This window comes from Dipodomys ordii, unplaced genomic scaffold (genome assembly GCF_000151885.1).
Source record: "Dipodomys ordii isolate 6190 unplaced genomic scaffold, Dord_2.0 Scaffold2, whole genome shotgun sequence".
Taxonomy (NCBI): Eukaryota; Metazoa; Chordata; class Mammalia; order Rodentia; family Heteromyidae; genus Dipodomys; species Dipodomys ordii.
In genome coordinates this window covers 34,524,847-34,547,728 of record NW_012267218.1, presented here as the reverse complement: position 1 = coordinate 34,547,728, position 22,882 = coordinate 34,524,847, and the positions used below count along the sequence as shown (strand labels likewise).

At 38.3% G+C, this 22,882-nt stretch overlaps 1 pseudogene across 1 annotated transcript in view; it reads left to right on the top strand.

Moving 5' to 3' along the window:
• The first annotated feature begins 16,012 nt into the window (after nt 1–16,012).
• LOC105984284 overlaps nt 16,013–22,882 on the top strand; it is a 12,804-nt pseudogene continuing 5,934 nt past the window's right edge. The window contains exon 1 of the transcript XR_001174986.1: nt 16,013–16,815. The product of XR_001174986.1 is annotated as a proteasome subunit alpha type-3 pseudogene (transcript). The remainder of the gene's footprint in view (nt 16,816–22,882) is intronic.

Sequence of the window (22,882 nt, the reverse complement as noted above, 5' to 3'; positions counted from 1 at the left end):
TGCTTTTTGGTAGGTCATGGGGCCTGGAAGCTGTCCCTGAGCTTTTCAGCTCTACCACTTGAGCCACAGCGCCACTTCCGGTTTCCTGGTGGTTAATGGGAGATAAGAGTCTCATGGGACTTTGCTTGCTTGGGCTGGCTTTGAAGGGTGATCCTCAGATCTCAGCCTTCTGAGTAGCTAGGATTATAGTCATGAGTCACTGGCACCCAGCTTGCTCCAGTTTTTTAAAATTTAATTTTGTTTTAATTCAATTTTGTTTTGTATGTGCTGGTTTTAAGGCTTGAACTCAGAACTTTGTGTTTAGACTCTTTTTTTTTTTTTTGCTCTAGGCTACCCCTGGAGTCACACCTCTGCTTCTGGAAATATGCTAAGTGGAGATAGGTATCCCACTGATTTGTCTGCCTGGGTTAGTTTTTGAACCTTGATCCTCACCACACTAACTCTTGAGTAGCTAGGGTTATAGACATGAGCTACCAGCATCAAGCTAAACGTTTGTTTGGTGGTACTGCAGTTTGAACTTCATGCTCTATTACTGAGTCATGCCCCTAGCCTAATGACATTTGAAAAGAAAAGGTTCCTTTCTGGCAGTCTAGTACACCGTTTAGCTCTGTGCTCTTGCAGACTTCTCCTCTACCACTTATTAATACTGTGTGTGACCTGGTTGCTCCCTTGACTCCAAGCTGAGCAACAGAACTCTAGCCTTTGGCTCAGCACTCATGTTCTAAAGTCCACCTTCTATCTCTTCATCTCTATCAAGTGGAAAACTTCCCAGAGAACAAGTGTTGGGAGAATTGGTAGCTTCTGACTTCTAGAGACTGACATGAAAGAGAATGAGGCTCTGGAGCATGTTGTCCATGTTTGAATCTTAACTTACTAGGTAGTCTTGGATAAGTTAATTAACTTCCTTCTGCCTCAGCTTCCACAAGCCCACAAGAAGAGGCTAATAATGAGAATTGCCTTCCAGGGTGGGAGTTAGGATTAAATGAAGCAGGGCATGCAAAAGAATGTCTGTCTGGAGGGTGGCAAGCATCCTAATGATTACAAATGATGTTTAAGAAAGCATTTAAACTGTACATCAAATACCACATTCAATAACATTTTGGTATTTTTAAAGGTGCATCCTACTGAAAACAAAACAAACTTTCGGTACTTAGTTGTGGTGACTATCTCACACGATGTGAAGGATTCTGGAACCCCCACATCTCCATTTGCTTTACCTGAACTCACTGCAGTGAGAAGAAAACAAATAAGTGTCTGGCTGAGTCCTGCTTTTGTCTTTTTCTTTGAACACCAGTAGGATTTAATCATGACACTCAGGGTAATACCCGTCAATCACCCTCTTTCTAATTAAATTTACCTGGAGTCCATTTTAAAAGAAAATAATTTGTTCGCTCAAAAGCGCTTGCATATTTATGCTCCGATTAGTTAAGAACTTCACAAATGAACCCTTCTCCGGAGCTTCTGGGAAGAAAGGAGTCTGCCCTTAAGAGCTGAGAGATTTCACAGCAATTAAGGCTAGAGTGCAGGTGTGTGGAACACCTGTTTCCCCCTCCCTCCATGCCCACCGCCCTGGCCACCCTCATCAGTAGGTTAAAATAATTAACTTACTCTCTGGGGAGAAAAGTCCTCAAACTGCTAAGGGCAACAAGTCTCCTTTTCTTTCCTTCTCAGATTAAATGGGAAACATAAAAAAGGTTCAGGGGTGGTCTAAAACAAGACAGAAGAAAGAAAAGAAAAGAAAAAGTTTTCTAAAAAGCAAAGGACAAACCAAGTGACAAGAATGACATTGTCTCCTTCCAGCAAACTCAGTGGGTGCCTTAAGTTCAGAATTGTTTGTTTTGTGAATGTGATTGCGGCTCCGAAGCATGAAAAAAAATCTATTTTCAGAGATATTTACGTGAATAAATAAAGCAATTGGGCAGGATGTGATTTTTTTCCCTGACCTGTCTCTTGTGAATGCCTGCAAAGTCATATTAAATCTCAATAACAGGGTCCCTCAAAAGGGGAAATTGTAGAAATTTGATTGGGTTTAAGAAAAATGGATTAGTCCATAGCTGGAAAATCAAGAAATTGCTTTTTCTTTATTTTTTTTTAAGTCGTTGTGAAAATGTGATTCAGCTTTGGCTTTTACATTTTGTGTATCACAGTTTGGTTTCCCTGAATTCTATTAAGGCTACTGTTGAACACTATTTGGCATAACTAGAAAAGATCAGGAAGGCAATCTTGTTTTTATGATTACTGGTACTTCCCCTCTCTATTCAAAGTGCAGATTTAGAAATCTTTGAGACTTTTCAATGGAATAAGTGGTTTTTGAAGATGTAAGATTGGCATAGGCAAGAGAATTTGCCAAGTTAGGAAACCATGTCAATATTTAAACAAATGTGTGTATACTTATACTTGGCCATTTTTCTAAAGATAATCTAGGGTACTGTAATCTAGTCACCTTAGATTGGTCTAGTTAGACTGTGGACTTGAATAAAGCTTTGTGACAGACTGCAAGAAACTAATGCTGTTAATTCCACCCATTATCCTGCCCAAGGTATTTTTTCTTAAATGCCTGATAGTTTTGGAAGCATTTTTTCCATCTGAGGTTCAATGTGTCTTATTAACACGTGTTCTAGAGACAAGGCCCACAGATTGCGGGTAGAGGGAAGAACAGTACTGATGATTAGGCAGTGGTAACACTGGGATCCGGTCTCCTCCCCTCCCCCTCCCCCGTCCCCCCCCCCCCCCCCCCCCCCCCCCCCCCCCCCCCCCCCCCCCCCCCCCCCCGCCACCCCGGCCCCAGCCTCTCCGTCACGGGTTTACAGATACTCCTTCCAGTTCTGTGAGATACTGGATGCTGGGGAGACAAAATAAAAGCATGGCCTTTTCACAACGCAGGACTGAGATTCCCTGTTGAATGTTTAGAGCAGCATTACTTCCAAATGGCCAGCAGGTGGCACCACAACCCTTGTTCCCAAATCCAACCGGGGGTTTGTCATTTGAAAGTAGAAGGCTGAAACTTTCCAGTTTAGAGAGATTCCGTATTCAAAGTTTCCTTAAAGCATCGGTAATGTTACTTAATACAGAGACTTAAATCAAACTAAATTCGAACTAGAACATGAGTGACTTCCCTCCAGCTCACAAATTATCTAAAGCAGTTGCAATTTTTGTTTTTCAATTTCATTTTCAGTTCTTTCTGTACAACTCAGTTGGAAAGAAATCCTGGCTTCCTACTCAATGGAGTGAATTTCTTGTTAAGTCACTGCAATCAGTAGATGGGGTTGGCATAGGTGTGAGAACTGTGAAGCACTGTCCAAACCTGGGAATGAGTATTCATTATGAAGCTCCATGTTTCCTAATAACTAGCCTTGTTGCTCTGCGGAGCTGACCTACAGGAATTGCTCAAACTGCATTCTACTCCTAAGGTGCTCTGCAGGGGAGCCAAAAAGCTCCATTTTGCCAGCACCTTCCTCTTCTTCATAGCAGCTTGCCTTACAGTGTCAGCTTCCCAACCCCTTTTGTCTAAAATTTCAATGGCTTTCATGAATTTCCATGCATTCCTGGCAAGCACCAGCGGTGACTCTGAGCGGTTTCTATCCTAACATTTGCAAAAGTTTGTATCTAAAGTACCGTCATACATATGAATGTTACACATACACACGTGAGTGCATCCATTTCCATCGGTCCATCAATTTACATATAGTTATCTATGGATTAAATTTCACTACATTAAAAAATGTCATTACAATGAATTTCACTGGATGATACAATGTCCCATACTAGAATTTTACTGCCTCAAGTATCTTGTAACTGAAAAGAATTAGATGATAAGAATCATGAACGGCTCCAGCGGCTCATGCCTTTAATCCTAGCTCCTCGGGAAGCTGAGATCTGTGGATCATAGTTCAAACCCAGCCCTGGCAAAAAAAAAGTCTGTGAGACTTTTATCTTCAGTTAACCATCACCAAAAACAAAAACAAATAAGCAATGCCCCTCCACCCAAAAAAAACCCCAGAAGTAGATCTGTGGCTCAAAGTTCAAGTGGCAGAGTGCTAGCCTCCAGTGGAAAAAAAAAAAAAGCAGCTCAGGGACAGCGCACAAGGGCTTGAGTTCAGGACCCAGGACCTACACTAAAAACAGACAAGAAAGAAAAGGAAAAAACCCCACTAGAAGTAAGTATACAACCTACTTACTACTAATCACTTAAAAACCAAAGATGTTTTTATTTCAACTTAATTCTTTTTATTTGCAATCTGCCATATGTTCATAGGCATCAATAAAATCAATTGATTATTCAAAAAGTGGACTGAAAGTATATATGTGAGTATCTATTTTAGATGGTTGCTTTTTCTGAAAAAAAAAAAGATTTCAGAAGTACTTGAGTTACAAGTTACAAATATTGTACATACTTATTTGCTAAGGTTTAATAAAGATGTATTAGAAACTGTTGCTTTTAGAATTACATGACATCTTTTGCAAGTTGATACTTGTTTCAGCTGACCAAATAAAGGGAAATGTCAAGTGTGAAGTTAGCTGTTTACTTGTACTTTCTCTCTCTAATTCACAATAGAAGAATGGGCTCATTTAGCACATCCCAAATCTTATCATCACACTGTTCCTTTTTGAATGAACTCAAGAGAACCAAACAGTACAAGGGAATTCACCAGGAATGATACAAGTATGAGAATGGTAATTTTAGAAGTCATTTTACCTTTCCCTGAAATTGCAAATTCTATTTTATAACCAAACTCTTTGGTGCTCATTTGTCCCTTGAAAAGCACACACACACACACACACACACACACACACACACACACACACACACACACACTACACATTTTTATACTGAACCATCCACTTCAGGATTGTTGCTACTGGGAAGAGGGGATGAGGGGAAAGGAACAATGTTATAACTACATTGAATTTGTTTTAAAAGTACACTTTCAATATTACCTGCTTGTCTCTGTTTTCTTTTCTTCCACTTCTCTGTTTTCTGGTAGTACTGGTTTGAAATCAGGGCCTTGTGATGACCAGGCAGAAACTCTACAACTTGAGCCACAAACCCAGCCCAATATTGTGTGTTTCTGTATTGTTTAGATGGAGATGAGAATTTTCTTTTTTCCTGTTGCATCCTAAAAGCCCAAAGATCAATGCCAATTGCATACTTAGCTATCAGGCAACTTTTCCAGCTGTGCTCTAACTGCTTTCTATTGTATTCTCTACCATGAACTGGGTGTCATTTTTCTGATTTGAGTGGTACCTATGCAAGGCATTAATTGTGTCTTACTATTAGTCTTTGCTCTTCTTTTCAATCCTGTAATGTGTGTGTGCTCCAAGAGAAATACAACCAATAAACAACACAGCAGTGTATCTCTCTACATTGTTCATGATGTCAAAAAAAATAGGTGAAAAAAATCCCTGTGTGCCAGTATATTTCAGAACATTCTGTGGGGCCCGATTTAAAAGCCCATTGTTCTATTTCTACCAGGCAACCACTTCAGAACTGGATGTTGTGATGATGTAACAAGCGAGGAGATGCATGTGAGTTCTTTCCTTTGAATATTACAGGATTTGGTGTAGCACAGTCCAGTATCTGCAGAACAGAAGGCACTGTTAGAGCAGAACTGGGGAAATCTTTCAATAGAGTTGTCTCCAGGGTAGTTTCTGAATAATGGCTTTAGGAAAGCTATGATTTCACTTGTGTTAGCTACAGTCTGGATTCAAAGTGGTCAAGGAAAGAGCAAGTTCATAGAATCTAAAATTCAGAGTATTTAAAGGATTTGAAGGATTTTCTCAGGCTATATAGTATTAAATGCTAATGTGGACTTAAAACTTGATAAATGCTGCTTTCATATAAAGTGAGAAATTACAAAATGATAGAAAATCACTTATTCAAGAGAGTATTTACAATCTTTACAGGCAAACCATGATTGTCAGGAGCAAAGGTTCCCAGCATTGTACAGCACAAGGTTGAAAGTAACTTGCTCTTTTGTTTAGTGAGAAAGACCAGAGAATATAAGAAATGTGATGTCCATCAGCTATTAACTTCAGGCCTAACTAAATACGAGCTAATATAATTAGAGCCCTTTTTAAAAGAGAGTAATTTCTGAAATAAAAAAGACATCATGGGTTGGGAAGGTAGCTCAGTGGTAGAGCGCTTGCCTTGTATGCCTGAGGCCCTGGGTTCGATTCCTCAGCACCACATAAGCAAAAAGAAAAGAAGCCGGAAGTGGCGCTGTGGCTCAAGTGGTATAGCACTAGCCTTGAGCTGAAGAGCTGAGGGACAGAGTCCAGGCCCAGGTTCAAGCCCCACAACCGGACCCACCCCCCCAAAAAGACATCATATAGCAAATTTTCATGCCTTGTGGTGTGAAATGTTAGGATTCTACTGTAATCTTCAAAGATTTATGTATATTCACACATATGTTCTGTAGAAGTTCTGAATTGTTGGGATACGGCAGCAAAATACAGCCCTCTGTATCTGAGAGTTTGCATCTGCAAACCAATCTCAGAAAAAAAGGACAATTGTACTCAACATGTTCAGATTTTCCTTGTCTTTATTTCCTAAACTATACAACATGATAACTATTTATATAGCATTTGCATTGTATTAGGTATTATGTGTAATCTAGAGATGATTTGAACTCTATAGGAAGATGTGTGTAGGCAATGGTACAAATACTATGTCATTTTATATAAGGTACTTGAATATCCGTGGATTCTGGATTTTATGAGGAAAGGAATTTTAGAATCAATTCCCCCATGGATATTGAAGGATGATTATGTTAGGTGACATTTCAGTTCATCAATATGGATTTAACACTAAAATTTCTATAGGTTTAAGTAGGTCTCCTGCAGTTTTTATTTGCTATAAAGCACAGAGAATATGTTTTGAATAGTAACAAAAAAGGATCCCCAAAGATAGCATGATGAAGGCAAAACATCTTTTGACAATTGCTAATTGATTTTGGTGACATATTCATTGTATAAGAAAAAGTTGGGGTTGCGGGGGAGGGGACCAATGGCCTGAAATTACACTTTCCTGTATTGAAAAAGGTTAATTAGGAATTGAGCTCACAGTTAATTTTTTGAAGGTCAGCTGCTATGCTATTGGGTCCCATGACCCTGTCTCAAGTAATCACAGCATTAACATACAAGTTATAGCTTTCCTTTCACTTGATGACATAATCTCTTTAATTGGTGTCGGAAAGCCTGCATGTGAAAGAACCATGGAAAACACCTAGAGACTATAATTTTATTCTCCCCATTCACAAAGCAAAAGAGACAAGCCTTAAGAATGTACTAGAGACTCATTACAACCCTTAGGCTGTCAATACAAAGCCTTCACCTTTCAACCAGGAGTTTTAGGAATGATCAATTCTATTTAGTTCGAACTTTGGCTGGTGAACTATTAACCTTCTCAGAAGAAAATGGTAAATGCTACATGTCAGATCGTCTTCTGTGAGAAAACTAAGAGGATGGATAACGTGGCTTAACTGATTAGACATAAATGTGAGAAGATAGTATTTGTAATATTATCAAGTGTGCTCTCTGCAAGAAACTCTTCATGACTCCTGCATTTCTACAACTCTTAACTCCTCATGCACTTGAGGCATGGCTCAGTTTCACTTGGAAGTTGTAATTTAACTTTGTTTATTTATTTATTGAGTCCGGGGGCTTGAACTCAGGGTCCTGGGTGCTGATTCTGAGCTTTTTGCCCAAGACTGGCACTCTACCATTTGAGCCACATGTCACTTCTGGTTTTCTAATGGTTAATTGGAGATATGAGTCTCATGGACTTTCCTACCCAGTCTGGCTCCAAGCAGCAATCCTCAGATCCCAGCTTCCTGAGCAGCTAGGATTACAGGAGTGAGCCACCCGTGTTCAGCTTGGAATTTACTTTTTTTTTTTTTACTGGAAGCTGATCTTTGGTGGGTCAATATTATGGTGACTTTGTTTTCTGAATGGATTCTACTTGTTAAAGAAGAAAACCGTGGCAAAGGAGCCCTAAAAAATCCCCACCATGAAGCTTTTGCTTAGCAGTGCTTTGGGAACAGAGAGCAAGGGAACACTGAAGTTTGCTGATTCCGTTCACATCAATTTAGCAACCACCCACTGCAATGTGGGCTGAAAGCTGACCTGCTTACAGTTCAGGAAACAAATCCTAGTTGTTTGCTTTAAAAAAAAAACATTCCATTTATATAAAATATCCAGAATAGGCAAATGCATAGAGGAAAAAGCACATGAGAGGTTGGCAGAGCCTTGGGAGACTAAAGGTAAAGGGGTTGAAGGAGAATGGAGTTTCTTAGTCAGTCTGGTTGCTATAACAGAACTATCACAGAGTGAATGGCATAAACCACAAAGTGTTTTTCCTCACAGTTCTGGAGGCTGAAGACTGAAATCAGAGAGTTGGTATGACTGGGTTCTTAGTGAGGGCCATGTTCTTGGGCCTCACATAGGGTTACATGCACAGAAGTGAGCTGTAGTCTTTCTCTTCTTATAAGGGCAGGAATCCCATCACAAGATCTCTACCTTCATGACTATATTGAAATCTGATTACTACCCAAAGCCTTCATTTCCTAGTATCATCTTACTTGGGACAAAAGAAATCCCAGTTTTAATTAGGGAGTAGATATTTAAAGCCAGATAGTTTTACTCACAAACAAAATATTGTTTTTTTAGCCAACGGACCTCAGAAGAGAACAGGACCAAAGCATAGAACATAGATTGTATTTTGATAAAACAGAATAGGATAGAATGGAGAACTCCTACATACACATATCCTCTTAAGCTCAGAAGGGCTCAGTGGCTCATTGTGCTATTAAAACAGCACCTGTTCTTAGAAAACTGAGTATTGCAATCTTATTATATTTTCCATGATGTTTCTTTTCTTGAGTTCTTATTTTAAAAAACAGATAAACATCTGAGAAGTAGTGTTGTAGCTAGAAAACTTTGTGCTAGATCATGTATTGGGTGTCATGAGCAATGTGGCAAATATAAGAATGAATGATTTAGTAGCTATATGAAGTTTTCACTTAGAACTGGTTTATTCTTGGTTCTGATATGCCAGTCTTCTTGTGTCTTGCTTTGACAAGGCTGTACCCTCAGGGTGTGGGAAGACAGAATGGGGTTATAAAGATAACACAGGTGCTCATGACTGCCGACAGTACATAGGCCCACTTTCACGACATCTCTTCAATCATGTCTCTGTGTAGGTGGATAAACTGACTTTTTGAGGGTCTGTTCTGTGTTCTATATCTCACACTTTTCTGCCCAGAAAACAATTAGTTATGGTGCATATCATCAATCATATATCAGTGTTTTTCATCACAAATGCATAGCAACTTTTATTTTGTAAGATTTTTCAAGCCAGAAAATGACCTACTTTCCCTTCTTATTCAGGTTGAGACACTGTCACAATTTTATTAATAAGCCTAACAACGATGTCCATATGGCTGAATTATTTTCTTCCTTGTCATTTTGATGCAGCCTTCATAATAGAAAAGAGTCACTGTGTCCAGAAAATGGAAATATTATTTTTCTTCTTGAACTGCTCATAAAACCAATAGTCCTCTTTTTCCATCAGAGTTTTCAGTAAAATCTGTACTTTCTCATCTAACTAAATTTGTGTGTGTGTGTGTGAAAACAGCATAATGAAACCCACCAAATATTGTGTGATAAAATGGGAAAGAGAGAAGGAAGACATAGGAATACCATTGAGAGGATGAACTTGTTCAAAGTATATATATATATATATATATATATATATATATATATGGAATTATCACAATGAAACTCCTTTGTACTATAAATATACATTATTTTAAATATTAAATTTAAAAAAAGAAAGCTCTTAACCTGGCTCAGGAGACTACAATGATCTTACTCTTGCACACCCCCTTATTAAACTCAGTCACTTAAAGCACCATGGTCTTTCTCTTTTCATGGTCATATAGTATTCTCTCAGTCAAGAATTTCTCTTTCACCTAGATAAGATGTGTGATAGGGTTAAGTTTCAGTGTCATTTCCTGCAGTGTCATTTACTGTCAATGCAGGGGAACCAATCGGTTCCCCTGCCTTCTGGGCCACATATCACTGAGTGTTCCTTTAGTCCCTTGGGCCAAACTCTAGCCCATGACCACTTACTCCATGCTGGAAAGTGTGTAATGTTCCTGTGTTTCTCTTTGGCACTAAAATGATATATTTCTTTTACCTTTGGATCCCTGTAATCTACAACAGCACTTGGCACATGTAGATGACTTGTGAATATTTGTCAAATGCATTTCTAATAGTATTTTGTTCATGTGTGAGGAACTATTTTTGTGAAAGTACTATTTGTAAGTTAAAACCCTTGAAGTATAAAAGCCTAGAAATTTCTATTATGGCTTGCTAATCTGAGAATAATTTCAGTTCTATTTTAACAAATTAATAAATCCAACGATCTGGTTTTTAAAGAACTGTGTTCATGCTAGATTGATCTTCACAAAGACCCTGACATAATCTTTTTTTATAGGAAATCAACTTAAGCCCTACACAGGTCACTTCAATTATGCCCTCAAGACTAAGAATATGAGCTATTTGGACTTTGCCTTGTCTCTACCACTACTCAGTCAGGTTAACATTTTAAAGGATGTTTAAATCCAAATATTTGAAATGGTGCCTGAATTTTGCCAAGCCAGTGTATGGTCTCTTCGTAGAGGGCACCTTCAAGAAATCAAATTTTCTGCAATTTTTCGTCCAGTTGCTGTACAAATCAATGAGCATACATTGTCTGTCCGTAAAGCAAATGTTTGTCACAGCAACCCTGAATAGAACTTTTCCTGTTTACCTTCTCCTCACTTGTTTAAGTTCTAAGGAGAGAGACCTGGCCATTTTGTTACAGAATGGGTGTTTTCAATGCAAAGAAAAAAAAATTACAATTCTGAGTTTTTACAATGTTTGCCCCTTTTCCCAGCAGGGATGTGTTTTGAGTGCCAGGAGACAAAAAGTGTGGCCTCAACAAGCAGAATTTTAAAAAGAACATCATTTTCATTATGTAGTCAATCTCAATTACAAGCAAATGTTTTCTCTGTGGAGACTCTTCTCCTTTCAGGGCATTATGTGAGCTTCTTTTGTGGATTGAGAGAAAGGATCAGTGGTCAATAGGGAGCAGAGTGCTGTGTACAGTGGATTTTCGTATCCCTCCGTCTCCTACATAATGCGTTTTGTCAGGAGAACAGCCTGCCATCCTGAGCAGATTTGCTGAATTAAAGAGCGCAGCAGGGAGAGGAAACTTGTTGCTAGGTGACTGACCACCGCTGCTTGGCGGGTCTGGGCCGAAGGTGACTCGCTGCCTTTCTTCCACTACTTAATCTTGCCTTTTAATCTGCATCTATAATTAACTCTGTTAATGCCACACATCCATTTGTTTCTTCCTTACTGCACTTCAGGCATCCAATTTATCATTATTTAGTCTTTACACTCAAACAACAAACTATTTTTTCCCCATTAGCGTCATAGGGGGTGAACCAGTCTACAGTGCAAAGAAAGAAGTAGACCCGCAGCTCTTCCCTCACTTCCTGTGAGTATTTTCAGAGCTACTCCTGCTAATCTGAATGAAAAATTCATCCTTGAGGAAATTCTGCTTTCCATTATCTCTATAGTTCAACAGCGGTGCCTAATTGAAATGTTCTTGGTGACTTTAAATTCCTCTTAATGGTGACACACGTAGACTAAAACTGCTTTCTTTCTCAGAGATGTGTATAATTGTTTCCCCCAAAACAAATACATTACCTTCAATATCTTTTTGCAGAATAAATGCTCTGTGATCAGCATCAGGATGGGAGGTTAGACTTGGATGCAAGACTTACGGAGGCCAGAAAGCAAGAACACTGCAAAAATGATTAGAGTAGCAGCATCCAGCACTCAGCTTGACTAATGTGGGTGCCTTAACTGTGATGTTCTCAGAGAGAGAATTAAAGTGGCTTTAAGGGATCAGGTCTACGCTATACTTTTCAACACTGTGGCTAGCTAAATGGCTCCAAATCTATCTCTCTGACCTTCCTGGACATTCTGTATGTTAGGACATGATGTAAGAACCCTTACTGATGCAGTGTCTTGACTTGCATTTCAGTAGTCACATAGGCAGTATGGGCTAGTAGTTAAAAGATGGGACCTAGAGACCAACTGACTGCCTGTGTTCAAATCCCAGGCATACCACTTACATGTTGTTTGACCTAAGGTAATTTATTTAATCTCTATACTTTGGTCTCCTCACCTTAAGATAGTAAACTAGGGACTGGGAAGTTGGTCAGTGCTTGCCTTGCATGCATGAGGCCCTGGGTTTGATTCCTCAGCACCACATAAGCAGAAAAAAAGCCAGAAGTAGTGCTGTGGCTCAAGTGGTAGGGCACTAGCCTTGAGCTGAAGAGCTGAGGGACAGCACCCAGGCCCAGAGTTCAGCCCCCACAACTGGCAAAAAAAAAAAAAAAAAGATAGTAAACTAATAGTAGCTATGCAATTTTGTTTGTATGCTTCATATAGGATTAAATGAGTTAACATGGGGATCCTACCAGCTATTGTTTTATTTTGATAATATGATAAAACAATTACCTAATTTTCCATGTCTTAAGACAAAACTGCATGCCCATAGTAATTAAGAATAACACAGAGATTTAAATAATACCTTTCACTAAGGGTTTTCCCAACAGTTTAATCACATGATTTCAATCCTCTAATTCCTGTAGTTTTGCAGATTCTCTCTCTGATTACCATTGCAAAGATAGCTTAGTATACTTTTGGCAAAAACATGTTTTGTGTGTACTGCAAGGTTATACTAAAGTTTGGATTTTTCAAAGCGCTCCATCCAACCCATCTAAATTAAGGATAGGCAGTTATATGGGCTTTTATGCCAGACATATTTGGAGAGCATTAGGGTGTAATTAAACTAACTGGGGCTAGTTGGAGGTTGTGATGGCTCTACTTCAGTGGTGCATAAAAGCATCTTACGCACTGGGAATTAGGAAGCCAGAATAGGGACCATTAGGATGTCATTTACTACATTTTCATTTGATCAATTTATACTCTTTAATGTGATGGCCTGGTTTGCATCCTTTGTGCAGGTGTTAATTCTTTGCCTTTGACTCTTTAATACATGTCTATAAAGTGTGCTGCCTGCAAATCTGTTCCTATGTGCTGATGGTGAAGGGAGCACAATGTTGGAGAAGTAGGTCCAGTCCCCTGGTCCTTATCACCACTAAACACACAGGGCAGCTAGAACACTTCTAGATCAGGTAGTTGGAGAGTAAGTTAAATGCCCCAGTTTCTTGTGAAGAGCATCTGAACCTACACACACACAAAATCAGTTAGATTTATGTTAGGATATTGCTTCCTTATCTTTCCTATTGACCATCAACGACAGACTATACAACAATGTTTTGAAGGCCAAGTACCACATATGCTTGCTCTGTTTCTCTCTGTCTCTTGGTTTCTCTGTCTGTCTGTCTCTCTCTCTTTTAGTGGTACTAGAGATTCAAACCAGGGCCTCCTTCTTGCTAGGCAAATGCTCTTGGGTAATGCCCCAGTCATTATTTGTTTTGTTTTCTGTTTTGTTTTTGAGACTCAGTCTCCTTAACTTTGCCTAGACTGAACTCAAACTTGGAATCCTCCTCCTTCTACCTCCTGAGTAGCTGGGATTGCAGATGTATACCAACATGCCTATCTGATCTCACCTATCTTAAGTCTTCATGGGTAATAACCTACCCCATTTTATAAGTGAGAAAATGCAAACTCACTTGTCTTTACTGCCCCAAATAGTTCTGTGAGTCTATGGCAGGAATACAAGGAAGCATACACAGCACATTTCTGTGCTCTGCTGCCTCTGTGATGATTCTCCTTGCTAATTCAAGTATGGAGTGGTAAAATAATAACTTGTTTCTCTTCTTGCTTTTGAGAAAGGCTAAATGACTATCTTAATTGAACTTATGGAATTGTAACACATTAGGATACTTGTGTAAGAGTTTATCCCAAGTACCTTTAAAACTTAGTCAGTTTGTAAGGCTCCATACCATGTTTCTTTTAAAAAATTTATCTATCTATCTATCTATTATTTATTTATTTGATGGTTAGAGATAAGAGTCTCAAAGATTTTTCTCTCTCAGAGCTGGCTTCAAAATGAATTTCTCAGACTTTAGGCACCTAAGTAGCTGGTATTATAGGTGTGGGCTGCTGGAGCTCAGCCCTACCACATTTTTTAGTTGCTCAGATAAAGCATCTCATGAGGCTGAAGTTCAATGAGGGCAAGGATTACCTACTACTACAATCCCAGAGTTTGACACAATAGCTGTAAGTGTTCATATCATACTAGTGAAGAATAAATTGGTAAGCAAAGGACTTAGTTACTTAAATATAGTTAAAAGGATGTGCTGGCATCCTCTATTAGCTTCCTAGGATTTACACTTTTCTGGTATTTTCTTGGTCATACTGGGAGAGAGCCTCACACTTGCTAAGCAAGCACTCTATCTCTTGAGCCATACCCCAAATTCCTTTTCCAAGTTTTAGAATTAATTGAACTCTTACGTGAAAGGAAATGTGAAGGATTGTTATAAACTTGACTTTCAGCATTCTAATTTTATTCCACCTCTCCTCCTGCATGCTAAGTTCCCAGCCTTTCAGTGATCTGCTCAGAGATTTGGCTGGTCATTGGCTTAAAATCATGGAGTAAAGTGAGTTCAGCAATGATCATCTTTCTGTGTTCATATTAGGATGGAGTAACATTAAAACAGGTAATTTTTAAGCCTCTATATCTATTGTCCTTCCCTGACAAAGGGGATTTTTAAAATATTTTAATTAAATTAAAAATATTCTTATTCTCTAATATTTAGGTGATCACTTTAGTTAAAAATTTGTAAAAGAGGGGAGTGGGGGGGGAGATGGGAAGGGATGGTAAGGGGAAACAAAGGAGGCAACAATGCTTGACAAGAAATGTACTCAATACCTTGTCCATAGAATTGTAATCCCTCTGTACAGTATTTTCAGAATTTAAAAAAATAAATTAAAAAAATTTGTAAAAGAGCCCAGAGTTCAAGCCCCACAACCAACAAAAAAAATTATAAAAGAGGCTGGAAATGTGGCTTAGGTATAGAATGTTTGCCTAGCATGCATGAAGCCCTGGGTTTGATTCCTCAGTACCACATAACAGAAAAGGCCAGAAATGGTGCTATGGCTCAAGTGGTAGAGACAAAAAGAAGCTCAAGGACAGTGCCCAGACCCTGAGTTCAAGCTCCAGGACTGGCAAAAAAATAAAATAAAAATAAAAGCATAAAAGAGCTAGTGGCTCACACCTATTATCCTAACTACTCAGGAGGCTGAGATCTGAGGATTGTGGTTTGAAGCCAGCCCAGACAGGAAAATCCATGAGACTCTTATCTCCACTAAACTACTCAGAAAAAGCCAGAAGTGGTATTGTGGTTCAAGTGGTAGAACACTAGCCTTGAGTAAAAGAAGTGCAAGGATCGCACCCAGGCCCAGAGTTCAAGTCTCAGGACTGGCAAAAAAACAAAAACCATAAAAGCTCAAAATTTAATATATATCTTTTCAGCCTAATGCATATTTTCAAAGAGTGAAACAAATAGTTACATTTATGTGTCAGGAGCCATTATTTAAATTAGTTTTGTTATTCTAATTTAATTAGAGAAAATTAGCATCAAATAAAGCTCATTAATAAACTTTGATATTTGGTGGCCGATTATCTATGATTTTTGCAGCAGAGTGTATTTTTCATTTGTTGCTAAAACTCACCTTTCAGTTAGTGAGTTCTTCTAATTGACATGAGTATGCATAATAAGAGCTATGCACTAATAGGATTATTTTAATATTCTTTTACATTTGTTAAAAACCTAACCACACTAATTATTAATCATTTTTCTGTAATAATCCTTTTCAGATATTGTTTTTCAGAAATGTATGGATATTTGTGTAGTTAAAACTTGACGTTTTCCCGTTGCTGGCGTGCACAACGCCGCCGTGGAACAGGCCTCTTAGTCGTGGGAGCCCCGCGCATCCCCATGGGTCTGCGGCAAAATGAGCTCCATCGGCACCGGGCGTGACCTGTCAGCCTCTACCTTCTCTCCTGATGGAAGAGTTTTTCAAGTTGCATATGCTATGAAAGCGGTGGAAAATAGCAGTACAGCTATTGGGATCAGATGTAAAGATGGCGTTGTCTTTGGGGTGGAGAAGTTAGTCCTTTCTAAGCTTTATGAAGAAGGTTCTAACAAACGGCTTTTTAATGTTGATCGGCATGTTGGAATGGCAGGTTTGTTGGCAGATGCTCGTTCTTTAGCAGACATAGCAAGAGAGGAAGCTTCCAACTTTAGATCTAACTTTGGCTATAACACTGAAACCTTTGCAGACAGTGGCTATGTACGTACATGCTTATACACTGTACAGTGCTGTTAGACCTTTTGGCTGCAGTTTCATGTTAGGGTCTTACAGTGTGAATGGTGGTGCACAACTGTACATGATTGACCCATCAGGTGTTTCTTATGGTTATTGGGGCTGTGCCATTGGCAAAGCCAGGCAAGTTGCAAAGACAGAAATAGAAAAACTTCAGATGAAAGAAATGACCTGCCATGATGTTGTTAAAGAAGTTGCAAAAATAATTTACATAATACATGATGAAATTAAGGATAAAGCTTTTGAATTAGAGCTCAGCTGGGTTGGTGAATTAACCAAAGGAAGACATGAAATTGTTCCAAAAAACATAAAGGAAGAAGCAGAGAAATATGCTAAGGAATCTTTGAAGGAAGAAGATGAATCAGATGATGATAACACGTAGCATTTCAGAATCTGTAACTATTTAACCCAATGGAGTCCACATCTTACTGACCAATTTTCATTAAAATGTGTCTTCCAAAACAAACAAAACTTTACGTTTTGCTATTTTCTCCATATTTTGTGCCTGTTTTGTGTCAAACTATTTTCTCCATATTTTGTGCCTGTTTTGTGTCAAACTATTATTACTCTTACTAGGATTCTATGTCTAACAGGTAAAAAGGGAGGATGTTTCATAATGGCCTTGTGTTTAAACAAGAATATATCTTTTTAAATTAAATTAAATTTTATTGGAAAGGTGATATACAGAGAGGTTACAGTTATATAAGTAAGGCAATGAGTATATTTTTTGTCGAACAGTGTTACTCCCTCCCTTGTTTTTCTTCCACTTTCCCTCCTCCCCTCCCCACTCTCCCCCACCCGCACATATCTTATAATTTGTTTCATCTCATGATATAAACATGAGTCACTAGGATTTGGGTAAAAACATCAATATTATTCTTAAAATATCTGAAAATCATTTATCCTTTAACAAGATATACTAGGCAAGTGGAATCCCAATTCAAAGCAATATCTGCAGCATTGAGAGATTTCACAAAGCTTTGTCACAAATAGAATGATACGCTTGTTGGCCCTACCACTTTTACTACATAATGGTGATAGCTAACCAAATCAACAGCTCAATTGCCCTTGCCAAATATGACTATTTTAGAACCATATGGCATGATTTTCCCTGTGTTTGAGTGTTGCTATTTTACAGCAAAGACATTTAAGTAACTTTTCAAAAATTACTTCTAATTCTTAGAAAATCTTGTGTGCCAAATGTTATTATCTTCATTTAAATAATATTGACTTAAATTTTTTGTTTTTCTTCAGTATGTTGGACAAAGAGTACTAATGATGATATATCTATTGTAATGTAGAAAAATCATGGTCCTATGTAGTATACATAATTTTCATTCTTTCCTTCCTTCTTTCACAAGTTTTTTATGTGTGGAATACTACCAGTCATGTTTTACCTGGTCTTCTTTAAAAAATAAATAGCCACCGCCGCCGGGCACCAGTGGTTCACACCTGTAATACTAGCTACTCAGGAGGCTGAGATCTGAGGATCATGGTTCAAAGCCAGCCTAGGTAGGAAAAGTCCCTGAGACTCTTATCTCCAATAAACCACTAGAAAACCAGAAGTGGCGCTGTGGCTCAAGTGGTAGAGAGCTCACCTTGAACTGGCCCAAGCCCAGAGTTCAGCCCAGACATAAATAAATAAATAAATAAATATAAATAAATAGCCAAAGCTAGGCACTGGTGGCTCACTCCTATAATCCTAGCTACTCAGAAGGCTGAGATCTGAGAATCATGGTACTAAGCTAGCCTAGGCAGGAAAGTCTGTGTGACTCTGATCTCCAATGAACCCAAGTAGAGCTGTGGCTCAAGTGGTAGAGCACTAGCTTTGGGCACAAAGCTCAGGGATAACATCCAGGTGCTGAGTTCAAGCCCCAGGATGAGCACAAAATAAACAAACAAATAAATAGCCACCATGTAAGAGTCTACTGGGAAAGATGCCTGAGGAATGCTCGAAGTTCCAGCCCTTACCTGTTGGTGCCTTCATACCATAGACAGCAAGCCGGTTATCAGACTGACCTAGCTGCTACAAAAGAGAAGACACAGCTGTCTCTGATAGTCCTGCCCAACTGCAGTTTTGTGAACACAAATAAGTAATTGTGTTTAGAGTGGGTTGTTATACAGAAGTGTGCATCAGACTCATGATAAAGCCTCTGGATTCCTAGAATGGATATTTTAGCAGTTAAGGCACATGATGTTTCAAACAGGACTACATAATTTCATGAGGTGGACTTCATGACCGAATCTGAAATTATTTAGTATACTGTATCATTTTAACTACTACTGTGGAAATCCAGATCCCAGAGTTGAGAAGAACTGGGCGTGGGATTGAGTAGAAGCTTGAGAGACCACAGGCCTATATGGGGAATCCGCTTCATCATCCAGAGTGCCAGAGCAAAGTGGGGCTACTCATTGTTTCTGTATATTGCAGAAGGAAAGGGAAGGCATCCTAAAGTTCTCATGGTCTGGGAGTAAGACACTAACTGCATCCTTTTCTGGAAAGTGTGCCCTTGGCTTCTGAATACTAACCATTTCCTGTTTTCTCCAAACCTTTTTTTTTTGGTCTGTCGTGGGGCTTGAACTCTGGGCCTGGGCGCTGTCCCTGTGCTCTTCAGCTCAAGGCAAGCGCTCTACCTCTTGAGCCACAGCACCAAAGTGATCTGTAACATTAGCTTTTATATCCATGAATAACTTTATGCTTATGAATAAAAAAACTTAAAAGATCTGGACTTGGTGATACATATCTATAATCTCAACTACTCTAGAGGCAGAGATTGATGGATTGAAGTTTAAGGACAGCCCATGCAAAAAGTTAACAAGCCAGATAGGATGGTGCACACTTATAATCCCAGCTATTAAAGAGGTAGAGGTAGAAGGATCATTGTCAGAGGTCTCTCTTGGGCAGAAGTGCAGGGCATTATTTGAAAAACAGACTAAAAGGTAAACAACTGGAAGCATGACTCCGTTGGATGAGGCTCAGCACTAAAACCCCAGTTCTGGAAAAAGAAAAATTTAGAAGTGAACTAATTCTTACCTGCTCCCCCTCCCCAACTACCATAATTCAACCAAAACAAGGAAAATTCTGACTAGTACTAAAACCCTTAAGAAAATGGAATTTGTCATTGTAGAATCTTTAAACAAGGACATCATAGGCCGAATGCATTCTGGCCATTTGAAGCACTGACACCATTTTAGTGTAATCTTTTTTTTTTTTTTTGGGTCCGGTCGTGGGGCTTGAACTCTGGGCCTGGGCGCTGTCCCTCAGCTCTTCAGCTCAAGGCTAGCACTTTACCACTTGAGCCACAGCGCCACTTCCGGCTTTTTTCTTTTTGCTTATGTGGTGCTGAGGAATCGAACCCAGGGCCTCAGGCATGCAAGGCAAGCGCTCTACCACTGAGCCACCTTCCCAGCCTAGTAATCTTTTCCAGAAAATAGAAGGGAACACACCCAATCTAATATTATAAGCCTGTTGCCCTGATATTAAAATTTAAAAAACACAAAGACAGTACCAAAACCAAACCAAACAAAGAGATCTACTGACCCATATCTTTTATGATCTTAAGCATTAAAAATTCAGTCAAAACATTAGCAAGTTTGAATCATTTCATGAATAAAATGAATCATATTTCATAACCAAGTGTGATTTACCCGACATATTAAAAATTGGTTCAAAAATTGGTTCAAATGTTGAGAAATTGATTTTAATCTACCATATCAACAAGCTAAAAAGAAAAATCACATGATTCTATCAATTAAAGCAGGAAAATCATTTGAAAAATATAATACCCATTCATCAAAACAAAACTTAGAGAGTAGCTCAAGTAGTAATGCATCTGCTTCACAAGCATGAAACCTTGAGTTCAAATTCCAGTACTGCCGAAAATAACAACAAAACCCTCCGCTAAGCAGGAATAGGGAAATACTATATTTGATGTCGGTATAATTTGTGGAGGGGAAGGGGAAAAACAAATCGTTTAAATAGGGATACAGATGGACCCATTCCAACAATGAGATGTACAAGTCATGTTGAAAACGAACTTTACAACTTTGGTGGGGGGGAGGATTGGTTGGGGAGGTGGGGGGAGGATGGAAAGAGATGGGAAGGGGAAACAAAGGAGGAGGCAACAATGCTTGATTAGAAATGTACTCATTATCTTGACCATGTAATTATAACCCCTCTGTACAGTATTTTCACAATAAAAAATGTCAAAAAATTATTTCACTGTATTTCATAGTGAAATATAATACACAATATATAGCACATACATAATACATAATATAATATGAAATATAATATAGTGTATATAATTCTATATTACTAGTATCATATATATATATATATATATTTGTGCTGGACCTGGAGCTTGAACTCAGGGCCTAGGCACATATATATATATATATATATATATATACACACACACACACACATACATACATACATATATATCTCAAAGCTAGTGCTCTACCACTTGAGCCACAGCTCTACTTCTGGCTTTTTTGTGGTTAATTAAAGATTCCTGCCTAGGCTAGCTTTGAATCATGATCCTCAAATCTCTGTCTCCTGAGTACCTAACATTACAGGCATTACCTATTAGCATCTGACAAACCTATAAAATATTATATATATATATATATATATATAAACTTCTAACTCATTGGTTATAGTCAACCCACAGTTTTCTAAAACAGTTTCGTAAAACAGTTCTCTTAGCAGACTCTAAATAGAAAAAAGCAGTAACACATTTAAACTACTTGCTTAAAAAACAATCTGGACAGGTTTGGGGCTATTTTTCTTTATGTGTTTGTATTATTGGACTTGGAATCCTCACAATATTAAAGGTTTTTTTTTGTGTCTGGGGAAATGTCACAATGAATCCTCTTGTATTACTTATATATGCTATTAAAATCTTTTTTAATACAAAATAGGCTTTTCATGAGTAGTTTATCAATCTGTTCTTATTAGCATAAGAAAAGTAGGTATATTTATATCCAATTTCACTTCTTAACTTACAAAGATATGGTAAAAAACATTAGCCATCAAATGTCATCTCTCATATATTGACAGCCTAGATAAAAGGTAACTACATCTGAAGTCCTGGAAAAAACTGCTAAGCCTTCAGCATTCTCTTGTCAAAGGAATCATTGTGACTAACAAGCAGCAATAAATGACAAAAAACAGAAATAAGAGTAGTTGTTTTATATTATGTCAGTACTTACAATTGATCTAGCCTCAGGTGATTTTAATTCCGAAGTGTCTTTTCCTTGAAGAACTAAAGGAAAATATACAGAAGATCCTATCAAACTCCAAATATTTATTCTAGACCAGTCTTAGTTTTTAAAAGTAAGAAGTAGGACAACTGTTAAATTATGCAAATGAAGTAATGAATGCTCTCTATATATGCTTTTTAAAAAATCCCCCGGGGCTAACTAAACCAAAAAATTACTCACCTGAGTTTATGGCTAAGTGAAAAAATTTAAGAAGCATCATGAATCAAGACACTAGTGTATCACTGTAATCCTTATTCTGCTCAGATCGCTGTGCCCCATTAAAAAAACGCAATTCTTGAAATATAAAGAAAAGGCTTGCTCCAGAATCACATTTTTAAAATTTGAAATAGAGTAGCTTGCTCATTATTAAATTAGAAAAAAATAATATTGCACCAGTCCTGGGGCTTGAACTCATAGCCTGGATGCTGTACCTGAGCTTTTGTGCTCAAGAAGAGAACTCTATCACTTTGAACCACAGCTCCAATTCCAGTTTTCTATGGTTAACTGGAGATCAGAGTCTCATGGGTTTTCCTGCCTGGGCTGGCTTCGCACCACAATCCTCAGATCTCAGTCTCCTAAGTAGCAAGGATTACAGGAGTGAGCTACCAGTACCCAGGGAAGACCTCTTTTGAGGAAGCAGATGAGTGGAGACAATGGAAACAAAACCCATAGTCCTTGCCAGACCTAAAGTCAAATCTTAGCCTATCCTTGTCTGAGTTAGGAGTCTGTTACTTACATCAACTAAAATGTTGAGCCACTTTTGTTTAAAGTATTTAGGGGAAAAGACAATCATTATTATTTGGGTTGACATAAATTTCAAATTTGGGTGGCATAAATTTCAAACTATTTCTTTTTCATAGGTAATTTTTTCAAGCTTACTTCCTCCCCCCCCCAAAAAAATCATTCAATCATGATTAATATCAGAGCTAGGCATTTTCATACTAAAAAAAATCAGAAAAACTATACTTGAGGTCAAATCTTAAAATAAGAATGTTTCAGTTTTAACTACCACCAAATAACTTTACATAATATCAAAGAAGATACTTTTCCAAGGATCATCTGCATATTCATTTACCAATAGTATCCAAAACACTGTATTGTAATTTGGTACATTTACAGCACCAGGCCACAAAGATTCAAGTACTTTTTTTTTTGGTCCAGTCGTGGGGCCTGAACTCTGGGCCTGGGCGCTGTCCCT